The sequence below is a fragment of the Struthio camelus genome, chromosome 2 (genome assembly GCF_040807025.1).
Source record: "Struthio camelus isolate bStrCam1 chromosome 2, bStrCam1.hap1, whole genome shotgun sequence".
NCBI lineage: Eukaryota > Metazoa > Chordata > Aves > Struthioniformes > Struthionidae > Struthio > Struthio camelus.
The window spans coordinates 7,058,294-7,074,129 of record NC_090943.1 but is presented as its reverse complement, the minus strand read 5'-3'; the positions used below and the strand labels follow the sequence as shown (position 1 = coordinate 7,074,129).

Here is a 15,836-nt window from a genome sequence, read left to right as displayed (position 1 = left end):
TGCAACCCGAGACCACAACTCCACTGGCGGCGGAGAGGCGAAGGGACATAGCTGAGCCGCAAAGGCCATCCCTGCCCTCGGGGACGCTGTCCCAGCTGGATCCAAAGTTAAAGTCGCCGGGGAGCAGCTCAGCTGCGCTCTCCTTGCACGACTAGCACAGCTCTCACGGCAGCACCCCCGTTATCCTGCTATTTGAGGCTCTCTCCAGCCAAACCGTGATCCAATTATCGTGGGGAGGCCTCTTCTCCAACAGTCAGTGGATCGCTGCAACCTCTGGTTCAAGGAACCAGCATTTACAGGCAGCAGAGCCTCACAGGAGAGTTTTAAATAGGAATTTCATTGACAGTGAAGATCCTCACAGGACTCTGATGAACACTTGAACTTTAGTCTGACATTTAAGCGCCTAAAACTCTGTGTGAAGCCCAAATTAAGAGATCTTATATTCTGCTATTGATGCCTTCTCTCATACACAGCTCTATAAAGCTCCTGGACGTTATCAACATCCCAGAAAGCATTGGTTCTGCTTTTAACTGGACACGACAAGTTAAAATCAATTAGCGATTGATCTCAATTATGGTTTTTGAATTTATTTTTAGAGTGCAGTTCAGTAACCAAAGTGAGGAAATGCAATCAATGAAGCTAACTTGTTTTTTAGCAAAGCTATTGCCTAGATTATAATACATTTTGCAAAGTTTTCCAAGCTCATAAAAGCAACTGTATAAATAATGTTGCCTATTGAATTCTGCAGAATGCGCTAACAGCAAGACTGATCGGTAGCCTAATACATTGCATAGTTGCTATAAGCAATAGTTTCTTATGCTAATTACAACAACTTTCATATTCGTTAATGTTACAGAAACCTCTGGAAAGAAATCATGTATGAAGAAAAACATGCAAACATATGCAAAACTAGCTATGAGCATAAAACTAGCTGTCAAGCTAGCATTGGGAAGAAAATTAAAATCAATATGAGGATATTTTATTTCCCACAGACCTCAATGTGGGAAGCACCTCATTCTGAGTATTGTTTTGGGCAAAATGGCACTGAAAACTGCCAAAAAAGTTGAGCTCCCACAGTTTAAAATGAATAGGAACTGATGGTGCTCTGCAATTCAAGGTGAAATCTGAGAAGGGAAAATCCTCTTGCAAGAGGATTGTACCATTAGTAGGACTGTGCATGGGCTGGTGTAATACAACAACAAACAGCATGTCTAACCAGGTTCAGTGTGCATTTTTTTAACTGCTGCAAAGGTGTACCTCATTGGGTCTTCAATAAGTCATTATCCATTTCTTGACTGCAAGTGAGACCCAAGTCAGACTCTCTGGTACCGTGTAACCTAATGACAATTCTATTTCCACCATTTCATGCTGTATCTTCCCTTTTACTCAGGATCTGAAGAACCAGAAATGCCTGGCATGAGAAACACCATATGAGCTGTACTGGCAGCTTACTTGCCCTCATGCACCTCCAAGCACAGTTTCTAGGCCAAAGAAGTATCCAAGTCTCAAATATGTATTTGAGCGGAGACGTTAAACTTTCTGAGGGCCACGTATCGCTGCTCAGCTTGTTTCCTTACTGAGCAGGGATTCAGGTTAACAACCATGAGTAGAAATTTGACGGGCCCCAAAAAGTTATGAGAGCATTACTCCCTGACTACCCCCCGGGGCTATCTTGCCATAAAGGCAGTGTAACTGGCACAGTCCCCACCTTGGAATATAAACCTGCAAACCACTGGGCTGCTGTGGCCAGTCTGCAGTAGTTTTACAGCAGGCTGAGGGCATCATGGGCCAAGAGCATTGTGTGCCGGGGACATCAGGAACCAAGGGCATCGTGGGCTGAGGGCATTGTGGGCCAAGAGCATCACAGGCTGAGAACATTGTGGGCTGAGGGCATTGCAGGCCAAGGCAACCGTGGACTGAGGGTGTCACAGATTGAGAGCATCGCAGGCCAAAGACCTGTCCCATCCCTCCAGACCACAACATACATGCCATTCCCTTCTACTCCTTCCCTACTGGGGGAGGCAGGGCCGGTGAGGGCAGCGCAGAGCACGAGGCACAGCTCGGTACACACCTTTGTGCTAGATCTGCCTGCATGCAGGGCCATGTTTCCTAGCCTTGTGCCATCATGATGCTCCTGGTATTGAAGGCCATGGTTTGGTTCATCGAGCAAGACTGCAGTGTGTGCATCTCTCCCCTGACAGACCTTCTTCTCTTAAAAGACAATGACCCTATCCTGACTATTTTCTCCACTTCAGCCACCTCACAAAGTGCATCTCGCTGTGAACAAGCTGTGCAGTGCACAGGAAGAGAGGTTTCCATTTGCAAGCAATGGTGACAGTGAGGGGAAGGCCCTGGGGAGAGGAGGAGGGGCCCAAAGGTGGCTCTGGGCCACCTTTGTGCTCCCTTGATCCTAGGGCTGTGCTGGCAGCAGGCCCGTCCCCGCCGCAGGCTGTTAATCTGCGCTGGCCACGAGTGCCTCCCAGGAGGCTCTGTGGCAGCTGGGGATTACCGGGGGCCAGGGACACCCTCCATTTTCCCTTCCTTGTGCCAACGCGATGGCTGGGAGCAGGTCTATGAGCTGACCCCCATGGGAGAATGCCTCCCAACACGATGGGGCATGTGCAACTGCGCTGAAGCGGCATTTGCAAAACCCCTGCTTTATGCCTGATTTTACATATGTATATATGTATAGAGAGAGAGAGAGAGTGGAGGGAAGGTCAGGGTCTCTAGGACAATGTCTCAGCCACTCTCTTTCCTTCTCTGGCCCTCTGACAGGCTCTGCTGAGAATAGCCCAGGAGCTCTGGGGTTCTAGAGGAGGGCGATGTTGGAGGTGGCAAGTCATCGGTGGGGCTGAAGAGAAGACAGCCCGCACCAGAGCCCCAAGGAGAAATAATCCCTGACGACCCTTTCTGCCCTCCTGGCCGCATCACGTTAGCATCTAGTCCAGAGGGGACATGGGAAAGGTGCCGCCATGGGCAACATGTTGCTCCAAGGTGGCTGATGAAGAGCCAGAAGCGGTGAGGAGCCTCCCCTGCTCTGGAAACACCCAAGCCCGACCTCGTAACACCCAGTCTGCAGCGCAGCAGCCCTGTCCAGAGCCTCTTGAAGGTGAGGGAAATCTTTGCAGCAGGTGCGGATCAGGTGCTAAATCTTTACGACAGAGTCTTTTCAGATGTGACTGAAAATGAGATAATCCCCGGGACTGAAAAGCCAGGGCTTTGTTTCCCACGTTCCCTTTATAACTATGTAGTTAGCTTTATGCCATCTACATCGGGCATTTTCTGATCTCATGAACCCGATTAATGTAGGTTACGCAATCAGTGGTCTGGCAACGGGACGCTAAATAGTAAAATAAAATAAAATAAAATAAAGTAAATAAAAAACAATACAATACAACACAAGTTCTACGAAAAACCTATATTATCTATCTAGCCTGCTCTCTTGTGGCTATCTGATGGATTATTTACCGTGGTGTAGTGTGGCTAAGCCACACTAGAGTCACTTTTTTATTTATGGTGCCCCTTGAGTCTCTCTGCTCTCTAACAGGGAACCTCTTTTCCCAGAACTTGCAGAAAGGAAGTATCTTTGAGTCAAGAACCTCTTTATCAAATTGTCTAGTGGGTTTCAAAGTTACAGGACGGGACAGATGCATAACAAGAGCAATGCTAAAACCAGGCATCTCTAGGAAACCACAGAAAATGATTTTCTAAGGCTTTTCCAATGAATGACTAAACACTTAGCAAACTAGAATTTGCTGAGCAACAAAATTATAGCGTTGTTTCCCTTTTATGTTTAACCAATCCAAGCATGAAAGGGATTCAAAAGACATTATATTTGACACAACAATTAACCAAAAAATACCTAAAAGAAAGCTTTAGAGTGTTCCAGGAGGGGAAATAATATTTCAGAAGTGTAATGCCTGATCCAAAGAAGTCAACAGGAACTTTACCTTTGATATCGCCGAGCTCTGGATCAGGCCCTTAAAATAGTTCTGGAAGCGTTCCAGAAAACTTATTTCAGCTACATTTAAAATCTGCTCTGCAGCTATTCAGTAATTTTCACTGTTGGTGCTAAACTATCCAGGGGACTTTTATGCTCGTAAAGGAAGCCTCCATCTCCCTTTTGTTGTTTTCACATTGACACTGCATCACCGACTTCAAAAAACAGTCTCCTGCTTCATCCTGTTATGGGACAACGAGCAGAATTAGACACCAGAGATGTGCCTAAAAGCCTTGGTTTCAGGTTCTGAACATCACTTTAGCTAATTAATAAAAGAAAACCACAGCCCAGAATCTTTCCGTGTTTTCAGACCATAACCTCCTATTCACCCACTTGCTCTGTTCCCAGGAGTCTAGAATTACCGGGATTTTTCTTTTCTTTTTTTTACGTTTGTGGTCGCTGTGCCATTCTCCATGCCTCTTCAGAAGAGGCAGCGGGCGACCCAGTGCAATGCTCCTGAGGTATTTCTGGCATCCAGTGAGAAATAGCTGAAAATTAGAGATCCTGGGTGGATCGTGGCTATTCGGCTCACAACACACGGAACAAGACCTATTAGCCCAGCACCTCTCAGGCTTAATAGAATGGGTAAAATATGGGGAAAGCTGGAGGTTTCTTTTAATAAATAGACCAGTTCTTCACAGATCAGACACTTAAAAGTGCATGTGAGGAGCAGCGCTGCATGTATAAGTAAGTCCCCCGGCTACAGGAGAAAGCATGTTTTACAGCTGTCTTGGGCAGCCAGAGGGACATCTGTGCACCAATGTGCAGCACTCCCAACGGCTTCTCTGGCTGCTGCACAGTCACTGGAAAACTCTTGAGGTCTCTCAAGTTTTGTCAGCTTTATGGAGACGAAAACCCAGTGCCACACATGCAAAACTTCCCCTAAGGTAAAAAAGCACAGGAACGCATAGGCTTGCATATGAATGTTTTCATCCAAATTTCATCTTCCTTTGAAGAGTTCAGAGCCTTGATTCAAAGCTCACCAAACCAGCAGGAACAGGAGCACCACGGACCTACGGACACTTTGCTGTGGAAGCTTAGATACCAGGTTCATCAATTAAAGTACTCCTTTAGCTCAAGAACTACTACAGAAGTATCAAGAAAGGATGGGATGGGGGCAAAAAGTACAGGAAGAGAGGATTTATCCTGGCTTTTTCCTCCCATACTGATGTGATGATTCATTTTTTTTTTTAGCTATGAAGTATGGTCTCATAACAACTATTTACTTTTCTCTATTTATCTAACAGCTGTCTGTTGAGAAAGACTGAAAAAAAATCTAAACACGTTAAGAATGAGAGAAACTATTCATCTGCAATGTAAAATTGCATGCTATATTTAAATCTTGGTACATTATCTTTCAGATTATGTTTAGTTTAAAAAGGAGGAAGAAAAATCCCTATTCCTTTCTAAAATTAGCTACAGAATTTGTGTGTGTTTTTTATGGGGGGGGGGGTTCAAATACAACAGCTCTTTCTGAGAAACTTTTGCCCGAGAATAATTAATGGTTCAAGACAGGGAATCTGACTAGATCAGATGTATTTTGACGTTGGCACACTAACTGTCACCCAGAGCAAAAACGGGAAGTCCTTAGGGAAACTTCTGTGTAAATCTGGATTAACTCCACCGAAGTCAAATGAGCCGATCGGGATTTACGCCAGCAGAGCTGACAGCAGAATTTGAACCCTCTGTTCGACCAACACAGGGAATAAAAGAGCTATAAAACCTTCAGCAAACCCACGGCCACACCGGTTAACTTTGCCACACGCCGCAGCCCCGCAGGGGTTATTTCCCTAGCGATAGGCAGCCCATGCCGGCAGCAACCCCTGCGCTCACATGAATGAGAGTTACATGCATGCACGGAGGGAGATTAGACCTTTCGACGTGCAACTCTGTTGAAAAGAGATAAAGAAAAATTCTTAAGATACTTGCAGCGCTTTCCAGACCCTCTTACTGCAGGCGCTACTGGCAGCTCTGCGAGCCCGTCCCGCAGCACGGGAACCGCGCATAGCTCTGCGCTCGAGGCTGGGAAGCAGCGAGGACGACGCGCTCGGCCCCCCGGGAGGGAGGGAGAGCGACTGCGTCACGGCGTAGAGCTCTCTGCACTAATATGGGGAGCGGCGGTGGCCAGGAGCCCGCGTCCGGAAGGAAAGGACAACGCCTGTAACCCGAGAGCCGGAGCGGGCGCGCGAACCGGGGTGAAGACACCACCGTTGGGCAGCTTTGGAGGGATTAAGCCTTGCGTGGGCCAGGAGCTCAGTCGGACACGGTGTTTTAAGCTGCCAGTGTCCGGGAAAGGAACGTTCTTCGGCGCGCGCAGCTACCTTACCCTCCGCACCCAGCTCCATTAAATGCAGTATAATTACCCGGTTATAATAAGGCAGGTGTTTTAAAGAGGCTGGAGTGTGATTTTATAATTGTGCATTATGTAACAGCTTCTAAAGTGTCAGACCTCAGACTACGCTAAACGCCTGTCGGCAGGTCAGGTAATACTTTAATGATGTGCTTCGAAGATGTTCAGTCTGGGTTAAAATTCTTGCATTGTTTCGCCCTCCTGTTTCCCCCCTCTCCAGCCAGTAGCAGTTCCTGCATCTCAGGTGAGTGGCAGAGACTTGCAGACAGAGTTTGCTTCCAGCGCTGAAAGCGTTCCCCTAACAGCTTTTCCGCTTTTAATGGCTCCTTCGTGGGGAAAAAAAAAAACGAACATTTCAACACAGAATTGCTTATGTTGATGAGATTTACATGATAAGAGTTTTTTTTTTTTTGCTTATTTAATCATCGCTGTTACCATTTTTTTTTCAAAGTTCATGTTTTATAGGATTTCTCAGGGGCGATGTTTGCCCTTGTGCAGCCCGTCAGCAGAAATTCTGCTCCGAGGACTGAAGTGGGTTGACAGTGGGGCATAAAATTTGAGCTGGCTCCTCACATGGGTGAACCTAATTCATTTAAAATCGCTAGAAATGATCCCTCTGCGCTGTGCTGTTTTGATTACCCGGAATCCAGTGGGCCTCTGGTTTTGTGAATCCGGAGCTTTTTTGACACATGTAAAGCTCGTTCGATCCCCTCCTTTCTGCACGTCACAAGACATCCGTGAGGAACGGTGGCATATTCAGCCACCAAGACACAAACTGAACTGTCCGTTTCTTTGGATAATGTGATTATTTCATTACGATACTAAAAAGAATCTTTGAAAAATCACTTGGTAAATAACACTGCCTTTGAGAATGGGTTTTGGCCTCAAAAGTTAATATCTAATCTATCTCCAACTAATGGCTCTTGAAAGAAATTTTTCATGCGCAAGTTTTTCCTTAACTTCCAATTGCATAAGTTTTTCAGTTTCCTCCAAAATTGACCCCCCCACCCCCAAAACTTGACTTATCAGGTTCAGCCTGCAAATTCCATAAATTTTCGGAGACACTCCTTGCTTCTAACGCAGACACCTTACTTATGTCAACAGTTTGCTTTTAGTTACCTAAACTTAACATGAACTGTCAGTATTTTTACTTAAATACTTAAACGTGAATACTGTCCGCATTTTTTTAATGACCCCTATTAATACTGGAGTTGCATTCAGGTTAGTAAAACACAATATGCAGATAATTTTCAAACAATAACGTGAATATAGAACAAGTTTAGTACCTGACAAATCCAGCAAGCTTTAAAAATAATCTGTAACAGGTTAGAGCTCTCCAAGATTGCAGTAGAAAACCTTGTTCACAGCAGCTTAGTGAATCAAAACAGTTCAGTTCAAGTTGAAAGTTGAAATAAAACAGTCTGGTAAAGAGCTGTTATTTTTTTCAAATATGAAAAAGAATGTTTTCTCCATTCAAATTAAATAAATGAAGTAAAAAGGCAGAGGAAAAACTCAGGGCTTACCATAGCGTTTTTGAATTTTCAGCACGTTTTGGTACAATCTTATTATTTGAGGTGCAATATCTCTACATTTAAAAAGCTCTTGCAATATTACGATAAAAAAATAACAAACAGGTCATTTTTGTCATGCGGGATTGTAATTAAAAAGGCTTTGTTCATTCCAAGGAGCAGGGAGGCATGTTTTTGCCGTGAAAGATAAGGGATCTTTTGACATCAATGAAAATTTTACACTGGCAAGATTTGCAAGGCAACCTCCTAGCAGGGGGGCCAGGTCGCACCTTCTCAAAGGTGGCCGTATTAGAGAGGAGAGCATTTTTGTGGTTCATTTGCCATCTGTCTGGGGAACATGCATCAGCGCACCGTGACTGATAGGAAACCTAAAAAGCAGGGGCACCAACCACAATCATAAGAGCTGGTGCTATATGTATTTAATGAAACCTCTGTTTTCCATTCTGCTTCTACTGTCCCTTCCACCCTGTCCTCAGACTGTGTAGGGACTGGGATGGGGGAGAAATTAGGTAAATTGGTTTTTCTCCCGGGCCGAAATCTGGAGGGCGGCACAAAGGGATCTCACCCCACCGTGACGGGCAGCCCGGAGCCAGCATAGTGACACCCTGCCAGAAGGAGTGGGGACAGAAATGAGGAAACACCACTCACGGTAGGAAAGCAAGGTGTCTTTGAAAAGGGTGACCACTGCAGCCACAGCTGAACTTTGGGGAAGTCCCTGTCTGTATAATGGAGCAAAAGGCTCCCCCACAGCAAACTTTCTGAACTACCTGGCTCTCTTCCGTGACACAAAAACCGCAAGAAGGAGAGAGGGGTTAGGGACTTTCCAGTTCTGGAAAAGTTTTCTACTCCTCATTATTAGGAGCTCTAATTACTTTGAAAGAAGAGCAATGAGATAAATCCTGCAGAGCCAGAAATGTGACCTGATTTCCTTCCTGATTTAGAAACTGTCACTTTGCAAGATAAACCCAAAGAGACAGAGCCAGGTCAAAGTGGGCCCATTAGTTTGGTCTGCAAAGTAAATAATAAACCAAGATTGATAGGAATATCACCAGGGTTTTCTTCTGGTAAATGTTCATAAGGACAACATCATTTAAAAGACAAAGACATATTTATCTGAACTGTCTGCAGCCATACATGGCACCATAACAGGGATGTTCACCACATGCACATAGGAACAAAACTGACCAACTTTATATGCTTTCCTCCAGGTTAGACAGCAAAAATAAGAAGCAATGATAGGATTTCAGATAGAAATTGCTTTGTACTGTGAGGAAGGCTCTAACTCAAGAGCGCGTGTAAATACAGGCTTAAAAGTCAAGCACATACTTAAGAGAGATGCTGCTTCTCTGATACGTGAGTTTTATTTAATAGAACTCAAAAATTACTTCTTGTCACCTTTTAACTATCAGACCTATAATTTTACAAAGTAACTCTTGAGGACGATTGCAGACAACTTACAAGGTAGCAATTTTTAGGAAGAAATGAGCATGCACCTTCTGAAAACAACAAGTCTCTTTCATATCTTTCAAACTGAGCTTCCAAATACGAAGGCATCTAAGGTGATACCAGATGATAACCTGTCCCTTCAGAAAAGCATAACCAGGATTTCCAAACACTAGCCCAACATGCCTTATCATGCGACCTCACATGATCTTTCCTCACATACATGTGCAGAACATTCCTTCAAGATACTAGAGAGAAAATGCTCATGAAAAGGAAAAGAAAATAAGGTATCAATCCTCTTCTAATGTCATATACAGGATTTTTTTTTTAAATAGCTATGTTTCCTAAATCTCCTGTTTCATTCAGGACTCCATTCCCTAGCAATACATTTTTAGATATAATTTTGAGCATACAGTTGAAGCAAGAACATAGCAACTACTCCACAGTTTTTTGTGACCCAGCAACTACTCCACGGTTTTCTGCGGCCTGCAGAAGTCCTGGGAGGTGTTAGCTGGTCCTGCAGGTGTTTTTCTATCACAGCGAGCACAGGGACATCTCTGATGATACATGTCAGGAAAACAGCGCTTTCAACAGTGAAACACTTTTAAACACTGTACCCATAAGCTGTCATTCAGAGTGAGGAAGCCTCATGGTCTACATACACCCTTCATGGTCAAAGTATTTGGGTTACATACCCAATGATGTAACTGAATTCCTCTGCGATCTCTGACAAATGATTTAACCTCCTCTGAAATGAGGGTATGAAACAATATCAGTTCTCTATCATACTGTACAGAGTTTTGGCATGCTTTAAATCTGCAGCACTCCTTGCAGTGTAAACTACTTCTCCATGCGAACATGGGTATCAGAATTTGACCCTTTGTGGTTGCAGAGCCCCTTGAGAGTCTCAGACAGAAGTACAAACTGTATTATGGATAGCTTCAGATTAATATCAAGAACTGAGAAAAACCACATGTCACAACACCGATCTCCAATCATGTACAAGTTAAGTATCATATTCTTCTGTGATTATTTCTGGCAACACTGTGATCCGTTTCATACAAAGAATTACATACTACTCAGATATTTTGGCATAAATCTAAAAATATCACAACTTGCACCACGGGCTTCCATTTATATTGTTCACTTGTTCAGACACTTACCCCCCAAAATAGACTCTTTTCTTAAGTAGCCTCTGTTTCTAAAGGTCCCGTTCAACTTTGGTAACCATATGAAAAGGCTTACACCAGAAAAGAGTATTTCCAAAATCATCACTCCCATCCCATTTGTATCATTCTCATCCCATCCCGTCCCCGACATGGAGCTTCCCTCTGTTTTTTTGGAACCAGCTAATGTCTCACTGAAGGCAACATACTCAAACCAACAGCAGCAACATCCTCAAATGCACCACGTTTTTGGCCCATTAGCACAAAGGGAGATCCACTCCCCACTGCCCTGCAGCTCTGACCTTTTCAATTCTCTGCCACCAAAAGCTTATAGGATCTGCCGGATCCATCTGCGACTCCACCTGGCCTGCTTTCCCACGCCAAAAGGACGGATCAAATATACGTGTCTGAAAACACATCCCTGCTTCCTCTTGGCACCACCCAGGAGGTACCCTCCAACTCAAACTGCACCGCTTTAACACGAGAGGAAGCCTGCAGCAATCACCTGTGCAAAACCCTTAAATCCTCGGAAATGACAGCAAAATGCACTTCAGCACCTTGGACAGGACACAGGCACACACACACGCAAAATGGGGAAATCAGCAGAGCAGCCCTGAAAGTGTTGAAACCGCACATGACCCTACAGGACACATCTGCGGGCCTGTTTATTTTTAGTATTGACAAATCCTCTTTGAATCGCAGTGTTTATGACCGGTCTTTCAGGAAGAGTTGTTGGTCCCCCGGGAGGTGGGGGACATGGGGGCCACCAGGTTCGCTCCCGGCACCCGTCTCCGGGGTCAGCACCTGCCCCGGGCACAGCTGGAAAGGCTCAGCTGAAGCACCCGCTAACCTCAACTCCTCCTTTCCAGGCAAAATGAGACCTGTTGCTGTGCGTGTGTCGCCTGTGTGCACCTCTGCTTTTTAGAAGCTCATCTCCTCCTCCTCCTCCTCATCCCAATCTCCCAGGGGGAAAAAAAAAAATATTCCCATTGCAGTCACAGTCTGGTTGCGTAAGTTTTGTTTTAATTCAGATTTCGTTATCTCGTACGGTGCTCCGAGTATGTCCCTGTTCCCCTCTAGGCTGTCTTGATAAAATCATGATCACCTTGCCAGAGCGCAGCACAGCTCTCTGTGCTTTTCTTTTATTTGTACAAGTCAAGTAGAGTTTTTGATTTGGGCTGGTTAAAAAATCCATATATTTAAAGCAGGGCCTCCAAGGGGCAGCCCTTTGAAGTGAGCGACATATACACATAATATATTATGTCAGTTCTTACAACAAATAATATCAGTAATAGTCTTATAGAAGAATGATAAATTTTCCTTGCCACCATGGAAATACCCCCCCGAATTAATTTCTTCCCTTCCCAATGTGCTACTAAATTTCCGTTCAAACACATCTGCTACCACATTACATTCACCAAACTATTTGCTGAGTATCCTCCGTGTTGTTGCTATTGTTATTATTATTACTATCATTATTATTATTAATTATTATTATCAGCGGCAGTTTCAGATGCAGAAGCCCGAGGGAAACCAGCTCGACTCGCAGCAAGAGTTACCCCTCAGCAGCCAAACCTCAGCCTTAGCACCCCGGGGGGCGAGCCTGGCCGCTCCGCCGGCCGCTTCTCGCACCTGCCGCGCCAGCCTCCCCGCCACCCTCCCCACGCGGGACGGCCCGAAGCGGCACCCGGCGAGGGGCGCGGGGGAAGGGGAGCGGGACGCGGCGCTACCGGCTCTCCCGGCTAGCGGGGAAAGTTTGGGTCTCCAAGCAGGGCAAGGGGAAATTCCTCCTCCTCAGGCACGCTTCGAACCGGACTTCTTCGTGGCGTCCTTTTTATTAGCGAACAAGCAAAAAAGAGGAACTTACATTGGTTTATTTAATTTTCCCCGCTAAACCAAGAGTCCCAGATTCACTTCATTGTATCCACAGAGTTTTAGTCCCCGCGTGAGCACTCCCCGCGGCCAGGGCCATGGTGCTCGGTGCGCTCCGCGCCGCGGCGGCGCGCCGCTGCCCTCCCCGCCGGCCGCCGCCGCTCCCAGGCTGCCCGGCTCGGCGGTGCCGCCGCCGTGTGCTCGGTGCCGCCCCGCGCAGCCCCGCGCAGGCGGGGGGAGAGCGGGGCGGGGGGGGAGCGCGGGGCGGTGCCGCCGCCCGCCCCGCCCCGCCGCCGGCACCGCCCCGGCCCGGCCCGGCCCGCCCAGCCGCCGGCACCGGCACCGGCATCGGCACCGCGGCGCCCCCTGCCGGCCAGCGGCGGCGGAGCGGGGGGAGGAACCGGGGGAGGAGAGGGGGTGGGGAGCGGGGAGGAAGGAGGGAGGGGGAGGAAGGAGGGATGGGGGAAGGATGGGGAGGAAATTGGGATGGGGGAAGGATGGGGAGGAAGGAGGGATGGGAAGGAAGGAAAGGGAGAAGGATGGGGAGGAAGGAGGGATGGGGGAAGGATGGGGAGGAAGGAGGGATGGGAAGGAAGGAAAGGGAGAAGGATGGGAAGGAAGGAGGGATGGGGGAAGGATGGGGAGGAAGGAGGGATGGGAAGGAAGGAAAGGGAGAAGGATGGGGAGGAAGGAGGGATGGGGGAAGGATGGGGAGGAAGGAGGGATGGGAAGGAAGGAAAGGGAGAAGGATGGGGAGGAAGGAGGGATGGGGGAAGGATGGGGAGGAAGGAGGGATGGGAAGGAAGGAAAGGGAGAAGGATGGGAAGGAAGGAGGGATGGGGGAAGGATGGGGAGGAAGGAGGGATGGGAAGGAAGGAAAGGGAGAAGGATGGGGAGGAAGGAGGGATGGGGGAAGGATGGGGAGGAAGGAGGGATGGGAAGGAAGGAAAGGGAGAAGGATGGGGAGGAAGGAGGGATGGGGGAAGGATGGGGAGGAAGGAGGGATGGGAAGGAAGGAAAGGGAGAAGGATGGGGAGGAAGGAGGGATGGGGGAAGGATGGGGAGGAAGGAGGGATGGGAAGGAAGGAAAGGGAGAAGGATGGGGAGGAAGGAGGGATGGGGGAAGGATGGGAAGGAAGATGGGATGGGAAGGAAGGAAAGGGAGAAGGATGGGAAGGAAGGAGGGATGGGGGAAGGATGGGAAGGAAGGAGGGATGGGAAGGAAGGAAAGGGAGAAGGATGGGAAGGAAGGAGGGATGGGGGAAGGATGGGAAGGAAGGAGGGATGGGGGAAGGATGGGAAGGAAGATGGGATGGGAAGGAAGGAAAGGGAGAAGGATGGGGAGGAAGGAGGGATGGGGGAAGGATGGGGAGGAAGGAGGGATGGGAAGGAAGGAAAGGGAGAAGGATGGGGAGGAAGGAGGGATGGGGGAAGGATGGGGAGGAAGGAGGGATGGGAAGGAAGGAAAGGGAGAAGGATGGGAAGGAAGGAGGGATGGGGGAAGGATGGGAAGGAAGGAGGGATGGGGGAAGGATGGGGAGGAAGGAGGGATGGGAAGGAAGGAAAGGGAGAAGGATGGGGAGGAAGGAGGGATGGGGGAAGGATGGGAAGGAAGATGGGATGGGAAGGAAGGAAAGGGAGAAGGATGGGAAGGAAGGAGGGATGGGGGAAGGATGGGAAGGAAGGAGGGATGGGAAGGAAGGAAAGGGAGAAGGATGGGAAGGAAGGAGGGATGGGGGAAGGATGGGAAGGAAGGAGGGATGGGGGAAGGATGGGGAGGAAGGAGGGATGGGAAGGAAGGAAAGGGAGAAGGATGGGGAGGAAGGAGGGATGGGGGAAGGATGGGGAGGAAGGAGGGATGGGAAGGAAGGAAAGGGAGAAGGATGGGGAGGAAGGAGGGATGGGGGAAGGATGGGGAGGAAGGAGGGATGGGAAGGAAGGAAAGGGAGAAGGATGGGAAGGAAGGAGGGATGGGGGAAGGATGGGAAGGAAGATGGGATGGGAAGGAAGGAAAGGGAGAAGGATGGGGAGGAAGGAGGGATGGGGGAAGGATGGGGAGGAAGGAGGGATGGGGGAAGGATGGGAAGGAAGGTGGGATGGGAAGGAAGGAAAGGGAGAAGGATGGGGAGGAAGGAGGGATGGGGGAAGGATGGGAAGGAAGATGGGATGGGAAGGAAGGAAAGGGAGAAGGATAGGGAGGAAGGAGGAATGGGGGAAGGATGGGGAGGAAGGAGAGATGGGGGAAGGATGCGGAGGAAGGAGAGATGGGGGAAGGATGCAGAGGAAGGCAGGATGGGGAGGAATGATGGGGAGGAAGGAGGAATGGGGAGGAAGGATGGGGAAGGAAGGTGGGATGGGAAGGAAGGAAAGGGAGAAGGATGGGGAGAAAGGAAGGATGGGGAGGAAGGAGGGATAGAGAGGAAGGAAAGGGAGAAGGATGGGGAGGAAGGAGGGACAGGGAGGAAGGAAAGGGAGAAGGATGGGGAGGAAGGAAGGATGGGGAGGAAGGATGGGGAAGGAAGGTGAGATTGGGAGGAAGGAAAGGGAGAAGGATGGGGAGGAAGGATGGGGAAGGAAGGTGAGATTGGAGGAAGGAAAGAGAGAAGGATGGGGAGGAAGGAGGGATGGGGGAAGGATATGGAGGAAGGAGAGATGGGGAAGGATGGGGAGGAAGGAGGGATGGGGGAAGGTAGGATGGGGAAGGAAGGTGGGATGGGGAGGAAGGAAAGGGAGCAGGATGGGGAGGAAGGAGGAATGAGGAGGAAGGATGGGGAAGGAAAGCGAGATGGGGAGGAAGGAAAGGGAGAAGGATGGGGAGGAAGGAGGGATGGGGGAAGGATGCAGAGGAAGGAGAGATGGGGAAGGATGGGGAGGAAGGAGGGATGGGGAAGGAGGGATGGGGGAAGGATGAGGGGGAGGGTGGGATGGGGAAGAAGGAGAGATGAGGAAAGGATGGGGAGGAAGGAGGGATGGGGGAAGGATGGGGAAGAAGGATGGGGAAGAAGGAGAGATGAGGAAAGGATGGGGAGGAAGGATGGGGAAGAAGGATGGGGAGAAAGGAGGAATGGGGAAAAGGTGAGGAGGAAGGAAGGATAGGGGAAGGATGGGGAGGAAGAAAAGGCAGGAAGGATGGGGAGAAAGGAGCGATGGGGAAGGATAGGGAAGAAGGATGGGGAGGAAGGAGGGATGGGGAGGAAGGATGGGGAGGAAAGAGGGGTGGGAAAGGAGGAGGAAGGGAGGATGGGGAAGAATGGGGTGGAAGAGGCGTGGGAAGGAAAGAGGCATGGGGGAAGATGGGGAAGGACTGGGAAGAAGGAAGGAGGGATGTAGAGGACAGGGAAGGAGGAAGGATAGGAAGGAAAGAGGGACGGGTGGATGGAGGGATAGAGTCAGGGGAAGGATGGGGGAGGAAAGAGGGAGGGGAGGAAGGAGGGCTGGGGAAGAAGGAGGGCTGGAGCTGTGGGCAGCCTGCAGGG

At 48.7% G+C, this 15,836-nt stretch overlaps 1 protein-coding gene across 1 annotated transcript in view; it reads right to left on the bottom strand.

The window, feature by feature from the left end:
- LOC104148556 (sodium channel protein type 5 subunit alpha) overlaps window positions 1-12,424 on the bottom strand; it is a 216,933-nt gene extending 204,509 nt beyond the window's left edge. Inside the window, exon 1 of the mRNA XM_068934177.1 lies at window positions 12,356-12,424. The gene's annotated coding sequence lies outside the window, so the exon portion shown is untranslated. The remainder of the gene's footprint in view (window positions 1-12,355) is intronic.
- Window positions 12,425-15,836: the final 3,412 nt, after the last annotated feature.